At 44.0% G+C, this 15,118-nt stretch overlaps 1 long non-coding RNA gene across 1 annotated transcript; it reads right to left on the reverse strand.

Annotated features, from left to right (window-relative positions):
- Positions 1–379: 379 nt before the first annotated feature.
- Positions 380–14,718, reverse strand: LOC118254173 (uncharacterized). The gene is made up of 3 exons (XR_004780602.2): positions 14,588–14,718; positions 1,450–1,591; positions 380–668 (listed from the first exon to the last, which is right to left on the reverse strand). It is a non-coding gene; the product is annotated as an uncharacterized LOC118254173 (long non-coding RNA).
- Between the last annotated feature and the right edge of the window lie 400 nt (positions 14,719–15,118).

The raw sequence follows: 15,118 nt of genomic DNA on the forward strand, positions 1-15,118 counted from the left end.
GTTTTTGCTACAACATACATGTATTAGGAGCTTCCTCGTGAATTTGCTTTTTTATGTGTGCATTAATTGCTAAATTACTGTGTGTCATATCCTTTCAACTGCTCATGAATGTCTTTGTAAGTATGATATTTTATGGCAATTTAACTGTGGAGATTACAAATAAAATTATCATCTAAAAACAGAATGATTAGTAAACCAAGATAAATGCTGTAAATTAATCATCATTTCATACATCACACTACGGTTTTGCATTTTCATGTTAATATAACAGACACAAGTTGCTGAGGTGAAGAAAGTTGTTACAATTTTAACTACACCAAATACCAGTCCTTAAACACCAACAAAACACACATTGGAAATTTTTAACTAACCTTTCAGTCACACATGTCTTCACAGAACAATATCCATTTTTTAGCAGATACTTGCCCAGTCACCACACAATGGTTATTCTGTCCGTTTCTGTTCTTTTACTGTTCAGCTGATGGTGAGGAGTGTACAAATAGCACTGCAGCCACTGCTTCCTTTAGTTAGATTTGAAAGAACAAAACTCATTGTCTGCAAGTCTTGGTGGGGCAGGACGTGCTGTTCTTTCTGAGTTTATGCAGCATTTGACACAAGGGACAGGTCCTCATTTATTAGAAGACTTTTGGATGCTAAGGGAACATCTTCTGCAAAATAATGGAGACAAACCTTTTCATATGAAAACTAACAGATGTGTACCCTGACATCCTCTAACATGAAACACACACACGAACATATTCCTCCTATGTCCAAGCACAGAAGCAAACACTCCCCCATTCTAAGTTACACAGCATTGGCTCAGCTAGACAGAAAATGTGCGTGGTTACTCCAGACAAAGATTAATCTCTCTTTGATATATTCAATACTTCACATGCTCCACATTATCTGGTGAGTATATATGCCTTGCCTTCAAGAACGTGATGTACTATGCCATACATCATCGTCTAATTTATTGAGTGCACCTCTGCAGCACGCACTGTACATCCCTGCCCAGGGTCAGGATCACATGCCAATCTTCAGCCTCGCTTTTCCCAGCCCGGGACTCTGCCGTGTGCCAATACTGCCATGGTCTGTGCAGCAAGCCGTGTGCTCACAGCTCAGCTGCACCCTACACTGCTTTTGTCAGAGCAGGTGCATACTGAGCCTGAACCACAAACAATCCACCACACTCATTAAAAGCAAGATTGTGGGAAAATCCAGAAGCAGTAAGAAAGATGGCACCCCGGCAGGAGCCCCTGGAACAAGGAAAGCACCTGGATCCACAGGCTCACACACTGGCAGCCAGACAGAGATTCTCCTTTCTTCATTTTACAGAATGGAAATCCAGCTGGGGCAGTTGAGGTTTCCATTTGCCACACTTTACCTCCTTGCAGCCCAGCTGCTTCTTAAATATGAGGAAGTTGAGACAGAAAGATGATCCCGACTCACCCAAATTAGGTTCAGCTTCAGAGAGATTTCCATGGAAATGCAGCAGGATGTGCTCCTCGTTCCTACACCAGGTCCTCTCCAGACACCCGCTGTGCCCAGCAGCAGCCAGTACCAGAGTTGCAGGCCAAGAGGTGCCCACAGCCTATGCGGGTAGGAATGGTAGAAAGAAGAAATGATCAGACAGAAATGCAGAAGTCTTCTAAGTGCATTAGTTCAGTTTGTTATATTAAAGACATGGGGCTACTGCAGGGAAACAGCCTGGAGTGCCGCCTTGCAGTTCTTTGTTACAGCCACACAACAACTTGCTTCTTGTCAGATAATGGTCAGAAGGCTCTGTCCTCTGCTGTGATTACCAAGACTATCTAACCCCACTTACTTCTCTTTCTTTGGTGTACGTACAAGAATCGTCATCTACAGCTGAACGTAAATGGAAGCATGCTGCATAAATATTGATACTTGCTGTGATTAATATTGCTATTTACATTAGCGATGAATTGGGTTCACATAAAAATAATTAGCACAGCATGCCTGGGTATTATTTGCTCCTAATTATATCACAGTTCATTTCACCAACAGCAATGTGTCACCAAGTCAATAACAACCAATTATTAATACACAGAATGCATTACCTTAAAATAATACCCCGTGTAACTCCCTGTGTTACGATGAAATACTATTGGGAAGCCCCTGGATAATTGCTTCAGGTGAGTTCCTGGCTGGAGTTAGTGACACTAACGTAAATTGTAAACGCAGGTTTAAAAAAGGTGTTACTGGGCTTTTGCTTGTTCATTTTCTCGCTTTTACTCTTTTTCCCATTATTTACTTTCACACTGAGAGTCAAGGGTGACTGGGGGCACCAAAGGTCGGCACAACCTTTCTGCAACGTGTAACTCCATCAGGAGTTGCCCAGGAGCAAGGCGGTGTGGTTCAGGTGCACCCCCTCAAGGAGCAAGCAGAGCTCCCTCACCTTCAGCCTGAGAGCTCCTGATGCACTCTTAGCAAACACCTCACAGAACAGACGGACTCAGGCAATTATGTCCCAATCACACCACCCAGGCAGCAGCATAAATATAACAAACATGTAATAAACCCAGCCAACAAAATCATCCCCAGGGTCCGCCTCCTACATCTGCCCAGCCTCACTCATCTCCCAACTCCCCTGAGCAAGTCATTTAACCACTCTCTTTGCCATCTGGAAAGCTGGGACACTGCCGCCGCTGCAGCATTCACGGGCTATCAGGAGACTTTGTTTACCAGGTTTGTGAAGAAAACTGAGATTTTGGGATGAAATGAGTTGTCGTGGGCTCCATTCTGCAAGATGCTGGCTCTGGCCTGCATCCAGCAAAGCACTTAAGCACGCGGTTATCACTTTAAAAAGTACAGCAAATTTTCTCTGATACAGTTAGTAGAAAAAATATCCAAAAGGCTTAAAAAATAGCTTATAGGCCATAGGAAACCTAAATACAAGGGCAGATTCCAAGGCATGAGAAGAAGAACTTTATGTTGTTCTCAAGAGCTGCCGTTCCACTTTGGGCTCTGATAGCACCTGCGGCATTTGAACAAATGAGAGCAGCCACGTGTCACAGCTGGAATCAAAAACTTTGAAAGATGCAGATCCACAGATCATTTTAAGACAGCTAATACAAACTTCTCTTTGCTCATCACTTACTGCTTAAGACAAACTTGGATGTAAGTTAATACTTCTTGCCAATATCTGTCAAACATACTGCCAGCTAACGAATACTAAATATCCCCCTGTATATTGCATGCCCATAAATCAACCCAGCCAGCATTAACATACTGAGGATCTTTACGGTGTGCTACTGCCCCCATGTGTAATAAACATTTCTAACACTAATCCTAGAACTGAAAAGCACCAGCCTGATTTTCATTAGCACAGAGCTAGCGGAGTATCATGGATAAAATATCCTGGTTCCCTGCAGCCAGAAACCAAAAGAAAAATCAGGTGACTATTGTACCGCAGGGATATCTGACTTTTTCTTAACCAGTCAATGACAGGACAACACTGCCCCTTCTCATCTATTCAACAACTTCATATACTCAGACTTTTGTAAAAGTCTTGATGAAGCACAGAAAACAGCATGTTGAGACACTGGAGGTGAGCTTTTTCAAGACAGTTCAACTATTATTTAGGTATAAAACTAAATAATCGGAACTTGAAAGTTTTCAGCAGGGTAACTCAAGTGCTTTTGAAAAGTTATCTAAAAGCGTTACTCTCAACACTTAATGAAAGACAGGTCTCTTTGGAAAAAATGAGATTTTAAGCACGCTGCTGAGTGCCCTGCAGAGCCTGGCAGAGTTTGAGAAACATCTCAGTGCTGGGTGCAAACACCCAGTAGGAGGGAAAACACACCTCATCACAGAAATGGCAGAAACTCCCCAGTCTGATCAACCTCTGTGCAGTAAAGGCTTCTCCCTCAGCGGAAAACAAATGCAGTTTCCTGTCCTGGCACACCTTTCAGTAGCTGCTCATCCAGTGATCTCCATCTGCAAAAAATGACCAGGCCAATCATTTCAGTTTTATTTCAAGCAAAACTGATACTTCTAGCCTTCTTGTCTTAAATGCTGAGAACAATGTTAAGTAACAACAAAGAAACTCACTTTGTCATTTTGCCAATACTGGTATCAGGCATTTTGAAATTACTCAAAAAGGGAAATTACTGGAAAAAAAAAATCCACTACCTTCTCTTGCATTGAGACACAGTTTTATAATCAGCATTTTTTGATTAAAAACAACATAATGGCAAAAATTCTCAACAGCTGTACTTAGTACCTCGAGAAATGAGCTACTCAGCAAGTACTTCATTTAATTTATGAAAAGAAAGACGAAGAGGATAAAATTTGCTGCTCTTACTTTCTAAGCACATATTGCCCCACCCAACGTAAATGAAAGCAGAGCCCCTGCTCCCTCACCTGCCCCAGCTCCTCTGCCAACACCAGACAAAGAGGGCTTGTCCCCAGCACTGGCCTTGCACACCCAAGGGCAAAGGGGACAGGACACATCTCTTTTTCCAAGCCCCATGTGGCTCCCACTCCCACAAACCATCTTCCAGGTGCAGCCCCATTTTCAACACAGCTTTAATGAGCTGGGAAACAAGTGCAGCAGCTGCCCTCTTCCCCCGTTATCCCAGGATTGAAGAGCACGAGCCGCCATCCCCAGAGCTGCAGCTCTCTGCTGGCCTTGTAACTGCCTGACCGCAAGCACCCCATCAGCCCAGGCAGTCCCGGCACGCCAGAGCCAGTGTTTGGCAAGTCCAAATGTCCCCAACTTTTCTCAGGACACAGGATGACCCAGCTCTTATTCCCACATCAGCGGAACTTGCTCTTTTTCCAGCAGAAGGTGGGGACCTTGGCGTCCCCTGTTTGCACATGAGATCCTTTTCAAAAAGGCCTCGGACCACCTGCCCAATTTGCAGACCAGTCCATGGACAACCATGGGCTAATCCTAAGGGAGCCACAAAATAACTAAGGAAGGAAAGTTTATTTACCCCCCAGCTACATAGTACCACATACCTACATGGGAAAGCTTTCTGAGATTACACTGAGAAAGGACAAAACCACTCCTGCAGTACCATGGCCTCGCATCCCCAGTTCAAGGCAGAGGGAAAGGCCTTGAGCAGTCCCCGAATGCTTCAGTGCCAGCACTCTTGAGTGAGCCCCAAGCTGGCCCTCCGGAAATCCCCTAACAGCCACTAGACCTGCGGTTCACACTATTCAAATTTATGTTGCAGCTTTTTCTGCAGGACAATGCAGAGCACAAGCCCCAGGGAGGCCGCACCAGCCATGGCTGTGCCTCTCACTGCACCCTCCGGGCTGAGCTGACCCACGACCGAGCACAGGAAGCTGCCCCCAGCCTCACGCCTCCAGATGCCCATGCCGAGGGCATACAAGACACAGAAGCAGCCACATTTTAAAGCTTCACAGCAGAATTTCATCTTCTGGCAAGCTTATATCTTCACTAGGTAGCATCTCGGATGGCAATGGGCTTCTCTGCACCCCTTCCAACTGGAAGCAGCATTCCTCTGCATTTCCACTTCACTCGTACACTTATTTTTCAGGATGAATTAACCCTTTGGTCTCAAGATTAATTTCCCAATGCAAAGTACACGCCGAGAGAGAGTCAAAGTGGCAGTGAAGCCCCACATACCTGCCAGAGGGAAGGAGCCCCATGACGAGGCCAGTGGGATCGCTGCACAGCGCTTGGGGGCGTTCAGCCTGGTGCCCCTATGGTGCAGACATACATACAGCAGGACAGGCAGATGATATATGGCTACCCACAGAACTTTATTAACACGTTCAGGTTTACAAAAATATGCAGCCTAAGCTTTTTCAGCTTTTTCCTTTTTTTTTTTTAAGAAGATATTTTCTACTAACTAAACCGATTTTTAAGTACGGAGCAGTCATTTGCCAGGTTTTCAAAGCCATCTGTTTTCAAAGCTTACCTTCCTTGTTGTTTACCACAGGCTGTCTATCTGTTTTAACAACCTCCACTGGGATTTCACATACCTCATTATGCAAAATCACTACTTATGCATTCACTCCAGCACTTGTCTAACTAATCTGCACTCATAACACCTTCCGTGGAAGATGCAGCATTCCTCTTCAGAGGCTGCAGATCAAAAACAATAGTAGCTGGTGTCATAGCAAGACAAAACACAGCCTCCTGTGTATTACTGTTGTGATACAGGCCTAATCCAAGACTGCTCGGAGCTGCTAAAATATAATAAAAAATTACCCTATCACAAGAGATTTTGTATCATATGCAAGATAAAACGCATCTATTTTTAATGCTGGGACTTATGCTTGTCTTCGTCAAGAGGTTTCTAAGCGTTCTGGCCTCCCGGGCTCATCCCCGGCAATCTGATGAGCACCGTGACCCTCCTTCTGAAGTTCCTCACGGCCTCCCGTTAGGTTCATCCCAGGCACCACACTTTTCTTGCCAGCTTTCCACCTGCCACAGGCAGCCCGCGCAGCTGACGGAGCTGGAGCTGCTGTTCAGAGCCTCCCTCTGCCCCCGCTCCACCTCCCCGCAGGTCCCTGCCATAAGCCTCGGATCATCAACAGCGCCAGACCCTGCGAACTGCTCCGGTCTGTCGTGTCGAGGCCTGCTTGGGGACCCTTTAACCACACATCATTGATACAATCCATCATGTTAAGAGCTTGCTGGGGGATGCTTTAATTCACGGATTATTAACACAATAGACTGTAACGTCTGGTACCATTATGGCTGGCTGTGTCACAGAACATCCTCAGGTAGGTTAAAAAACAAAGAAAAATAAATTCTGCTAGCAGGAGATCCATTGTATATAGGGTTCTCCAAATAATTTAAAGAATCAGAATTTATTAAGATTTTTTTTTTTTTGCGTAAGAAATTCAGGCATGAGTTCATCTTCCTTGGAAAATCTTGCTACTATCTCTGTCTGTATATTGTAAAATTTGAGAGCTAAACATGAAAGTAAAACTTGCTGTTCTTAGATCTTTAAAACATTACAGCTGCAATGACACTGCTGTGGTAAGATTTAACACTAAAACTCCAAAAAGACAAAGTGACTTTAAATTATGTTTATTTTACATCGGGGAGCAAGGGAACTCCTGTTGAGCAAAGCACAAGAGACTGAAGTAACAGAAAGAAGTAGAATTTCATGGTTATGATTTCCTAGAAAAAAAATATAATACATCGGTCCTGTAAAAGGCTTTTCATCTATGAAACTGAAAGCATTTTCTGACTGAGGTAAGCATCATATCACTATCCCATTTCACACACGAGAAAACAGAGATTAGAAATAAAGGGGGGGACGTTTCCAAAACCCATGCATCCAGCTCTGGATGTGCCTGTACCATGTGCAGATGTCACGGCCCTCCACCCCACGTCCTACCCCTGCATGCTACCGCTCCACAGGACCCATCAGCCTCACCCTTGGCTACAGAAAACCCCCAGAAAGATCTCCAGGCCCCCCTGACAGAGGGGTCAGCCTGCCAGAGCCTGCCCTGAGCAGGCAGGGTGTGAGGGCGCTTCCTTTGCCCACTCAGCCTCTCCTGCCTCCCCGCCAAGCAGGCAGCGCTATGCTGCTAGCCCATTACAAAACGACTGGCCCCTAAAACACTGCCCCAAATTGGGCAGGATATTCTTCCCTTGCCCAAATGAATCAGTTCTCTAATTGTATCTATCCAACACAGCCAGAGCCTCCAAGCACTCGGTGGGACCCCTTCTTGTGCCCAGCACAGCAGTAGCACACTCCAGGATGTGGAGCAGGGTCTCCAGGCAGGAGCCTCGCTGCACGGGGTGGCACAGGGCACACGGGCAACACAGAGCACGTGGGCAGAAGCCGCCTGCTCAGACAGCCCCGGCAGCCAACCTGAGGTAGGAAACCAAAGCTTGCTGGAGGGGATTCTAACAGGCAATTTGGGAACTGGCTGTGATTTCACCTAAAACTGCATCCAGCAGGGCCCGAGCAGCATCACCACAAGTCTGCCAACGTCTCGTGTCAGCCTTGGTCCCCCTGAAATCAGAACGGTTTTTAGTGGAGTGAGTGCTCATGGAGTGAGGCTCCAGGAGAGAACTACCTGTAACATCCACACTCGTTTCTTGTGCCATGACTGGAACAAGCCCAGAATCAGGACATGCATTTCATTGTGTCTTTGCCTTGCTTTGACACAAAATGGAAATCATCCCATTCCCTCACCATTGCAAACCATTCTGTGGTTAAACATGCTTTTACGTATAACGCCCTTTATATTTGGAGAGATTTAACATATATAGCAGAATTAGTATCTTTAGTTTCTATGCAAGAAAAAAGCTTCACTTAAACCTCTTATTTGGAAACACTAATTAAGTTTGTATACACTGCATTATACATCTCCATTATATCATAAACTACTGTTTTTTTTTCTCTTTATTTGCTTTACCTGGCTGGTCTATTGTTACCAACAGTGCAAATTCAACCACTATTTGCATTTTGCTGAACCTATTTACTGTTGGCTGATTCAACTCTGCCAGCACGGATGTTCAAGGTAAGCGTGCTAAATACCTGACCTGCCTTGTACACTTCTGGAACACGTTGGGCTCGTCAGTGTGGCTGAACACCGGCGTGCCCCAACGTCAGGAGACTGCAGGTATGGATTAGGATTGCATCCGTGTAGGCACTGGATAAATATGGAATAATGAGCAGGTTTTGCACAAAGTTGTTCAAATGATTTATATAAATGCCAGCTACAAATAGGATCAGATTAACTTTCAGCTCCGGTGAGTACTAGTTTCATTGGAACCAAATCCTCTGCTTCTAGAGAGGCTGCTGGAAATAGCAGGCTAGCTATCCAAGAAGCATTAAGATTACAATACTTAAGAACAGTGGTTGGGTGGCCCTAAGGCAAAACCCCATCAGTTTAGATTACAGGTCAGATAGCTAGCACAGACCTGTTAAATGTTTGTATTTAAACTAATACACTCCCATCAGGAGCGGTTCTATTCTTCACCACACAGCTGGTTTTCCAAACAGCACAGAGCGCAGCACCACTGTTCTTAAATATCCCCTTTCAGCTTGCTCATGATGTAATTTAGAAAACTGCTACAACGGGGATCAGAACTGCATTAAACAAACACAACGGAAGTCAGGCTGCTGGAGACAAACATATAAAACAAACATTGTACTAAAAAAACAAAGCATGGGGTATGGGGAGCCTGAGCTCCGTGCTGTCGGGAGCGGTGGAACAGCCCTGCAAGGCACGGAAGGCACGGCCACCCCATGCGCTCCTGACACAGAGGCTGGGGCAGCTCCTTAGGGCTCCGATGGAGATGAAAACCACACTCTGCATTCAGCAACAGGCATGGGAAGCTTTACCCAAGCGGCAGCAACCCCTCCTCGGGCAGCTGATTGAACACTGGAGATGGTGCAACACTCGGCCTGGCTGCACTGCACGCCCTATTGCTCACCTTCGCATCAGGTCGAATCCTGCTTCTCCCCTGTCTCAGAAACACCTTTGCTTAAGGCAGGAGCAATGATAACCAAGTAAGGTGCTGGTCAGCAAAACAGGGCTGCCAGAACCCACCCATTTTGATCGTGAGGTGGCCAGAGGAAGGAGGACCGTCTCACAAAGATACCGTTGGCACTACAGCAATAAGCAGTTGTTGTTTTTGTTTTTTAAGAGTTTAATGTGATATTCCTGACAACCCCTATTGAACGAGCACTTGCTCCCCATTTCCTCTGACCTCTGAAGCATTCCTCACTCCAGTATTTAAGCAGCACAGTAAAACCAAGTATCAACAGGTCCGAACTATAGCACAGGAGATGGATACAAATATCTAGCCTTTTGCTTCTAATGGACCTTGAAATTAGCATGACTTTTTCTATTTCATCACCGTTTTTCAGAGTTTAAATTCTTTAGGAAGGGAACCTTCTAAATTCCTTCTCCAAGTCTGCACAGCGTGAGGCTAGACAGGTGGGTCTTGGCTGCTGCAGAGATAAGCAGAGACACAGGGACTGCTTAGAAAATATGGCCACAGCCCAAGTGCAGAGTACACAAGAGATACGTAATACACACTCGTAAATGAGAACGTAGTTCTCTGCAGTTTTTAACCATTTCCAAGCAAGGTAATCTTCAGTACACTAGTTTTAATATCTTCGTTAAATGATCCAGTGGTAAAGATGAAGCTATAAAACAGTTACAGAGCAAACTCCAAGAGTTAGGATTACTGATGAGCTTTACAACCAAGTCTAACAGCAACTGCTGGGGAGAAATCAGGTAAAAAATTTTGCTCGTCTATGGTTTGATCTTTGGGGTCCTTTTGGCACCCAGGATCACAAGGCCTAATACTAACAGCGTCACACACCTGCTCCGTACATCCCTGTACTCAGCCAGAAGAGCTTCCACCACCATTTGCAAATGCAGAAACCACCAAGATGATGCTCTGCTCTACAGACCCCGTCTACAAAAGCACTGCAGCATCTCTGCTGTGGGCATCTGCAAAGCGAAGGAGATAGGGAAGATCTCAGAAGCCTTAAGACTCATAGGGAACTTAGGTCCTGTTCAACGAAGATTTGTGCTCTCAAGTCAGGTATCTTGCTTTAGTTACAGCCGTCAAGGGGCAGCTCTGCCCCCAAAGGGCTGCCAAAGCCAACCTGGGCAATTCGACGTGAGCTGGAGCAGCCCTGCTATTTCCTCTGTTCCACCTCCCTGAAGTTCAGGGCTAGCTTTTTGAAATCGCAAAGATCTACATCCAAAAGCTTAAAATCCAATCCAGATCTCCTAATTCAATATTTCGTAATATACTACTAAAAGATTTGGCATTCGTTGATCTTCCTTCACTGGAGTAGTCTAAAACCAGAAAAAGCGTTCCCTGATTTCTCTTTGCAAAGCGTGATGACAAAATCTAAAGGCTCCTGGACACCCAGTGTTGGTCAGCTCACGGAGACAAGACAGCAGCACTACTGCAAGCGTTCGGGATTCACTGGACAAACCGTGCAGCAAAGGTTGGATGTGTTCATTTTTAGTACCAATAAACACAGTGCTTCCCTAACAGCCCCTCAGAGCCTACTGGCGTCAGAAACCTGCCACCAAACCAAACCTGTGATGTGTCCATATCTAAATCCTGACGTCACAGGAATCTGTTAGACAGGTGTGAGTTTAGATTAATGGTTTTGCCCCGGTTTATTTCTAGAAATGAGTGGTCTGAAACTGCCAGCATTAATGTGATGCTTTACTGTGCAGTTTAAATTTGGATTTTGCAGCAAAGCTGCAGATAATGTAATTGACTCCTTTTATAGCTTAACTCTCAGCTACAACATCAATATTAGAAGAGGAAATGTCATTTCTAATTTAACTTAATTTTTAAAGAACATGTTTCTCTAACTTTAGGTATGTAATATCTTTTTATTTTAATTTAAAAACATCTCTTTTAAATGATAAAGTAGGCTAATATGAAAGCCAGTATTCAGTTAACTGATAATTTCAAAGTAAACAAGCCCTTTCTGCATAAATGGAGGCCATCAATCAGCTTTGGTCTAATCCTCTGAACTCAAAAATATTACCCCAGAAAGGAAGTAATTAGAAAATATTTTATGCAGATTTGAATAGGGGTCTTTGTGCAAGCAAAGAGTGAGACAGTTGCTGTCACCACGAGCCATGCTACCAGAACATGTTGTTCTTTTGATTTCAGAGACTCCGGGCGTGTTTATGATTTAAAAAAAAAGCCAACCTTGGGATTGGAAGCTACATGTTAGCTGACTTCAATTAAAATATTTAAGGTTGGCTTTTAAATCATGCAGCTTGGGCTCAAATTCCTTGCTTCTAAGGTTCTGGTCCCATGCGGATATGTAATGCACTGTGATAAAGAACAGGAAAGCAAAATCGGAACATATGTGATTTAAAAGGCACATTGCAACCATTTTAAAACCAATTATCTCTTCTCAAAATACTAAAGAAGGGAGAAAACCACCCACTCTAAAGCTTAGCTGGACTCCATCCAGAGCCATTAGTCCAGGAATTCAAAACATGAATGCTGTCCTTTTTTTAAAATCCTAAACTTTTAAGTTTGATTTCTCCTAGCTCTATCCTTTGAGTTAAGATGGCATCCTTAAAATGGATATTTAATAAACATAACATGAAGTTCACATCCAGTTTTGATGAAAAACATCAGTCTAACCTTTCCTATGCTTTTGCAATTACTGTCTTTCTCAGTTCCCTTTTCTTTCCTTTATTAACAATTGCCTTTAAATAAGGTAACCATAGCAATTCTTTTCAACCTTGATGTCTTTTGTTTAGCTTGCTTGAAGACAAAGTCACAACATAATTTTCACCAACAACTCTTATGACAAACAATTTCAATACTAAGACATTTTTAAAAGTGTGCTATGAAAGAGGGGGTTCCCCCAGAAAATACACCTAAAATAATTTAGATCTAAAGAAATAGAAGGCACAGTGTCTGGTGGTATAATGCTCTTACCTCACCTTTAGAGCTGATCTGAACGATCCTAAACCTTTTTTTGAGTTCGCTGACGTATCCAGGCCATGAATCGGAGTGAGGACATGGATTCTGTCAGGCCTCAGCAGCTCCTTGACATCTGTTCGGGCTGAGCTCAGCCTCACAGAACACACGTGCCTGCACGTACTGGTGGCAACTGCTGAGCAAAGCCAAGCTTGAAAGCTCAGCACACCCCAATAGACAAAGACTACAAGGAGTCAAAGGAATTTTCTTTTAGCCATTTCCCTCACTTTGAGAAAGATGTGAAGACTTCTGGCAGTAACCACATTAAATTTTTAAACGACCAATTCAGCTGCATTTTTTCAGGCAGGGCACAAGGTGGATCACATGTTAACTCTCCTTCCACATCACTCCCTTTGCCACACAGATCCGAGGTGTGGGGACGTCTTGCTTTCACATGGTCCTGGCTACGCATCCATACTCTTTACAAATCTGTTACGTAACATTCACCATCTATAATCACAATTTTACTTAAAATATTGGAGTCCCAACATAAATTTTGAACAAAGATATGCTTAATATTCTACCAGACAGAGTTTGTTTCACAGTTCAAGCGTACCATATATTTCCACCAAGAATATTTTGCATTAAGCTATATGCATGGAAATTGCATCTGAAGAAAAAAAATGTAGCAATTAGTAATCTGTTTCATTTAAAAACAGCCTGCTAGTTACCTCCAAAGTAGAGGTTAAAATGGGAACACATAAATACTCTTTAGCCTTCTTTTCCTTCCCTTGAGGCTGTGTTAGCCCCACCCAATAGTCCTTCTGGGTCTCAGGCACGGTCCCACACCAAAGTTGAATCATCACTTTGGTTTTGTAGTGATTCACGAGCAGGACCCCAGCCTACTCCTACCGATCACAGAGCAGAAACGCCTCTTGTCTTTGGCAGGAGCAGGAACGTTACTTTGAACTCATCCTCCCCTACAGATGGGATGTTGCTAAGTCATGCAATGTTAACTTAAGCCATTGTCTTTGTATACTGCTCATCAACATCATTTATCTTGTGATTAACTGCACGCAGACTGCAGACCAGGACCTGAAAACCATTTATAATACCGGCTGTGCCCAAGAATAATTCAATTTAAGTTAAAGAGGCACTACTTCCAGCATTAATATTAGAAAAATGGACCCACTGCATGTTTTAGTACTCTTTTCACCTGAAATTATCAATACTAGCACATTATCATTCAGATCTGATCTTCCCACAAAGAGTTTTGCTGACCTTTACAAGAACCCTGCCGAGGTGCACTCTTGTCCTTCAGACCCGTCACTTCCTTTGCCACAGGATTTTTCCACATACTCAGAGGCTTCCTCTCTAATCAGATTACTCATCACAACAATCTAAAACCCACTGCAAGTATCAGGCTTTGTGAAGGCTTTTTACAGGCTTTGGATCAGACCAGCACACTGGCAGCAAAACCCCTGACATGTCTGACAGCCTGGACAACATTTTCTTGTACTTTTTCCAAACGAAGAGAGATCCAACAGCTCTTTCCAAAGGGACTTGTTTCTCTCTCCTCCCAGTAAGATGCTTACTACTGTGTAGGCTGCACAAAATATTTTGCTAAGGCAACTTGTTCTTGCCAGTCGAGACCTCAGTGTTTAATCATAATACACAATCATCTACAATACATATGGGCTGCTACTACATTTTGTAATTGCATGCAAAACAGAGAAGCTGGCAACTGCAACATTTGTATTTATTTTGCCTTTTCCCCACAATGTCCCTACTTCTCTCTTACATGTCACATTCTTACCTCCAAGCAAAAGTGCTAAGTACATTTAATACTGGCAATTCCCCAGGATTATATTTTTTTTAATAAAGATTTTCTGCTGTTATAGCCCATTTCTCTCATCTCCCTCCCTCTGGCAATAGCAACTGCAAGTGGAAAGCTGAGACACCAAAGCTGGTTTCCTGCGGCAAAGCTCGGTGCCAGCCATTGTTCTAGCAGCAAGTACCTGCTGAACAGTGCTCGCATTCAGTGCCTCTGAATGTTTTCCTTCCCTCCAGGGTGACAGCTTTGAACAACAACCCTCTTACCATACTCAAACCCCCAAAAGCTTTCTGCTACTGCAGCAGTAATTTAATCAACAACTCAAAGGTACAAGCTCTCAGCAAACAACTGCATCTACATACCAGCCTTCCCAGTGTGAAGCAGCTTCCCACCATCTCTTTTCCTTTATCTTCTGTTGAAAAATCTTGAGAATCTTGCTTATACCATGGGGATGTTTCCCCTCTCTCACTGGTCAAAATCTGGTTCCCTGTAAAGAACTTGAAGAATGAAAAGAAAAATAAAAAGAGTCAGGCTGGGGAACTTAGCTCTGCTCCCTGCCTGTCTCCCTGGAGGACCTCGCTAGCACTGATCCTTCTGCAGCCATGGTTTATTAGTGCCTGCAGGAGTTCTTTGGGTTTTTGTACAGATGGGAAAATGTTCTCCCATTTTAGATCTCTTGCATGGCTCACTGTTAAATTGGGGCCTGCAAGCTTGCTTGAGATTGAGGGAAAACAAAGCAAAGGTAAAAACCATGCCTCGTCCTTGAGAATAACACGGATAGCACAGCCTGCCTGCAAAAGTCATCACCAAGCTGAGACGGCCTGCGGCCACCAGCTGACACTGGACTCTGGCTTTTGCCAGGCCTGCAGCAAAGATGACTGAGCACTGCCTTT

Source organism: Cygnus atratus, chromosome 20 (genome assembly GCF_013377495.2).
Source record: "Cygnus atratus isolate AKBS03 ecotype Queensland, Australia chromosome 20, CAtr_DNAZoo_HiC_assembly, whole genome shotgun sequence".
NCBI classification, from domain to species: domain Eukaryota; kingdom Metazoa; phylum Chordata; class Aves; order Anseriformes; family Anatidae; genus Cygnus; species Cygnus atratus.